We start from the raw sequence: 4,396 nt of genomic DNA on the forward strand, positions 1-4,396 counted from the left end.
ATTACTTTGTATTGTAATTATTTATAAATATGTCTGGCTTCCTCACTTAAATTCTTGGAGAAGAGAAAAAGGTCTGAGTGCCTGATAGTAGTGTATGTTCTTAAAAATATCGGTTTAATTCATAAAGGAAGTAATATTGACCTAATGGTATTACACACAAGCGTGAGATTGTGCATTTGAATTGAACTTTTGGTTCATTGCAAAGAGAGAGGGTGTAAGTATCACATATTTCCAATACAGCTCTCCTAATCATGGGTGTCAGAGCTCATTAGCTGTATAGAGTCCTCAGGGGACTTGACATAACCAAGAGGACTTATTCTATAAGAAATCAGGGAAAGTATTAGTAGTGCTTCGGTCTCTTCATTTCTTGGTATACTTCATATTTCAAAGAGATTACTTACAGCCATGTGACCCTGGGCAGATTTCTTAGCTTCTCTGAGCATCAATTACCTTTCCTGTAAAATGGGGCTGACTAGAGTATCTTTCTCATAGCACTGTGAGAATTAAATTATATAACATGTACAAAGTTCTCAGAACAATGCTGGCACAGAGTAAGCACCATGGACTGAATTGTGTCCCCCAAAACTCCTATGGTGAAGCCCTAATCCCCATTGTGACTGTATTTGGAGACAGGGCCTGTAAGGAATTAAAGTTAAATGAGGTCCAACTACACTTGATCTTAGCCAAAAGGCCGAGAAGTGATAGGTTAAGTGAGGTCAAGGCGGGAGGGCCCTGATGCTGATGCCTTATAAGAAGAGACACAAGAGGGACGCCTGGGTGGCTCAGTCGGTTAAGCATCTGCCTTCAGCTCAGGTCATGATCCCAGGGTCCTGGGATCGAGTCCCGCATCGGGCTCCCTGCTTGGCGGGGAGCCTGCTTCTCCCTCTGCTTCTGCCTCTCTCTCTCTCTGTCTCTCATGAATAAATAAATAAAATCTTTAAAAAAAGAAGAGACACAAGAGAGTTCTGAGTTCTCTCTCTCTCTCTCTCTCTCCCCCTCTGTCTCCTTCCCCCCACTACAAGGACACAATTAAGGCAGCCATCTATAAGCCAGGGAGATAGCTCTCACCAGAAACCAAATGCGCTGGCATGATCTTGGACTTTTCTAGCCTGCAGAACTATGAGCAGTACATTTCTGTTGGTTAGCTTAATCAACCGATCGGTGGTGTTCTGGTATCACAGCCTACGCAGACCAAGACAGTGAGCACTTAGTAAATGTTGGCTACTATTATTATTATTTTTATTATTTGATATTGTAGGTCTCCCATCAAAAGTCCTCAAGTTCTTCTAATGGGTGTTTTCTTTTGCTTGGCAAACTACCAAGGGGAGGGGCACCCAACCTTTTTTACTGCTTTGCTTTCAAAGCAGAATTTAACATTGGACTTCAAACAGTAGAAATGGGTGGTGCTGTGCCCATTTCTTCAGGTTTCCAGCTTGAGGCCATCAGGCAGGTGATGAAGATTTTGTGTTTCCTGTGCAGAGCAGAATGTCCCAGCTGACGGCAGAATATCCTTTCAATTTTGAATAAAATGAGTGGAAGATATCTGAGAAATTTCTGATCTTTCTGCTTGAGTGAATACCTGTCATGCTTCTTACATCTACTGAAGCAATTAACACACACAAAGCTATATTTGCTAAGCCAGTGCTCCCCAACGGGGGTGTTAGCTTATACCAGTGAATAGCAAAGAGCTCTGAATTTTTCAGCAAGCTAGTTTTTCCCTGAGCTCCTGTCCAGACAGCGACGGAGCAACGCCTGCATATGTGCTCGGCACCTCTCTTCTCCTTTATGTTACTTCCCCCACTGTCAGGACTACCTGTCTACCTGTAGGCCCAACCACATCTCAGCCCTCTCCTATCAGCTTAGATTCTGTTCTCTCCACAGAGGCTCTGAATCACTCAGGGGCTCCCACCCTTGCTGCACTTTCGTGTCCCCTGAGGAAGCTTCTAAAAAAAGGCCCGAGCCTAGGACCAACCCCATAAGAATTATATCAGAATCTGGGATGGATCATGGGTAGTGAGGGTTTGAATGTGCTGAGCCAATCTGAGACCCCCAGAGTAAGCAGCCCTAGTTGGTAAGCTCAGCACTACCTGAATCTTGTATTCCAGTTCTGCTCTGTAACTTCACCTTGTCTCCCAGTTTGAATAACTGGTTCTTGGTCTTCTATCTCTCTGCCTAGTTTATTTACCTGATGACCAGGTTTCTACCCAAAGTTCTCCTATGGTGGCGCCCTGCCTCATTCTTCCTATCCATCTATCCATCCATCCATCGGCCCCTCTCCAGGACTAGAGGTGAGGCCCTGAACCCCATTCTTAATGAAAAGATCACTTCCAGCTGCCAAACACCCTGATGCTGGCTCAGGGCCTGCCTGCTGGGACAGCCCCAGCTGCCTGCTCTGACCTGCCTGCTCCCCTCCCAACTGGCCTAACAGCCAGCGTCCCTCTTTCTGGTTGAACCCTCCTTCGTCACCTGTCCACATGTCATCTGGACATCATGCTGGTTCTGGACCAGATGGGGTTCCTCACATCACTATGAGGGGTGATGGGTTTTCACATCACTAACCTGGTTACATTCAAAGGATTGTCTTTTACTCTGAGGTCATACCCTTTCTCATTTTTTGGTGTTATAATGCCCTTTATTTTAAGGAATAATGGTGATGGTAAATTAGATTGACAATAGCATCTTGGCAAAAATTGTTTTAAAAAGGGCAACCTTATAACTGCTCATGTTTCTTTGTTTTTTGTTTTTCTTCTAACTTCTTTTAACTTATTGAACCAAAAAAAAGCCCCAGACTTGGGAACCACTGAGTTAGATGGTCTCAATTTCTCTCCACCTCCAAAGGGTAGTTCAACCATGATGGACATGCCTGGTTCCTGGATCTTAGGACCTCTCTCTCCGAGTGGCCCATCGCACTGCCTACCAACCGTCTCGGCCCTTTTCAGACACACTCTCTTCTCAAATCATGCCTGCCTGAATTGCTCGCAATCTCTCCTATCAGTTGTCTTGGATCAAGTTCTCGTTCCAGCAAACAACCCAAGAGAAAAATATTATTAGTGATATTTGGTAGGGCCAGATGTTTTACAGCTAAGAGGCACTTGAGATCATCTAGCTCAGTGGCTCCCAAGTCTGGGGATTTCATGGCCCAATAAGTTAAAAAAAAAACACCACCACCACACACACATCAGTAACTTTGGGGCACTTATGAGGTTGCCATTTTTTATATTTTGCCAAGATGTAGTCGCCATCTACTATCACCATCGTTTCTCAAAAGAAAGGATATTATAACATCAGAAAGTCAGGGCACTCATAATTTCAGATTAAGGGCAATCCTTTGAAGGTAATCCATTTAGTGTTGTGAAAAACTACCGAGAGTGTCCTTTTTTCCCCCCTTAGCTCAATGCATACCAGTGAGAACTTAGTTACGGACTAGCATTCGTTCTCAGACAGGTGTTTAGGAATATTAAGTTCAAATCCTACATTTTACTGGAGAAGAAACTGAGACATAGGGGGTTCCTTCTCCACCCCCCCCAGGTCAGCCAGCAGCTCAGCAGCAGAAGCAGGGCGAAACCGCAGCCGCCCTGACTCCCGGACCAGGCCACTGGTCTCTCCACTGCCTCTTGACTGAATGGCCATTATCTCTCCATGTTATCCTCCTTTTCTTCAAGAGTGTACTCTTCCACTGGCCCTTTCTGTGCCGGTAAAGATGTTCCTCTGACACTTCTCCTTCCCTGCTGCTTCAGCTAAAATGATGAACAGGAATGAAAGGGAAATAATAACAGTTTTCATTCGTTAACTGACCACTAAGTGACGGGCGCCATGTTAAGCATTTTACAAACGTGAGCTATAATCTTTTAATAAGCCTGAAAGGTAAGTAATAGAGTCTTAATTTTTCAGGTGAGGAAACAGAGGCAGAGAGGTCCCTGGCCCCAAATGGTATGATAGGCAATGTCAGAGCCCTGACTTAAAACCAGGTTTACTTTATTCCAAAGCTTGCTTTTCTGTGCCATCTTTCCTCCCTTGGAAGCAAGAGTGGGAAGCCTGAATCAATGACTCAGTTGTAGGTTCTCAGCTTCTTGCTGTCTTTAAAAATATCTGTAGAATCACTGGCATACTTTTAGATCTTCAGGTTTTCTGGCTTTCTTTTCTTTTGTTAATATAGAGCGCCCAATACCCATGCCCATAATTCTTGTCTCATCATCCCAAGTGCACCCTGGAGATCCAACACGGTACCGTTGATCATGTAAACCCAGCCCTCACCGTGCACTCAATAAATTAAAGATGTGGGCTAAGGAAACTGAATCTGTGTTTGAACTTAATGATCTCAGTGATCTCTGAAGGTTCCCATGGACAGTCCCAGTACCCCTCTAATCTGCATATGTGTACATTGATTAGTACTTAT

The 4,396-nt window shown here is 44.3% G+C and overlaps 1 pseudogene; it reads right to left on the minus strand.

Moving 5' to 3' along the window:
• Window positions 1-590: 590 nt before the first annotated feature.
• LOC113921238 lies at window positions 591-703 on the minus strand (annotated as a pseudogene).
• Window positions 704-4,396: the final 3,693 nt, after the last annotated feature.

The sequence above is a fragment of the Zalophus californianus genome, chromosome 3 (assembly GCF_009762305.2).
Source record: "Zalophus californianus isolate mZalCal1 chromosome 3, mZalCal1.pri.v2, whole genome shotgun sequence".
In the NCBI taxonomy this organism is placed as follows: Eukaryota; Metazoa; Chordata; class Mammalia; order Carnivora; family Otariidae; genus Zalophus; species Zalophus californianus.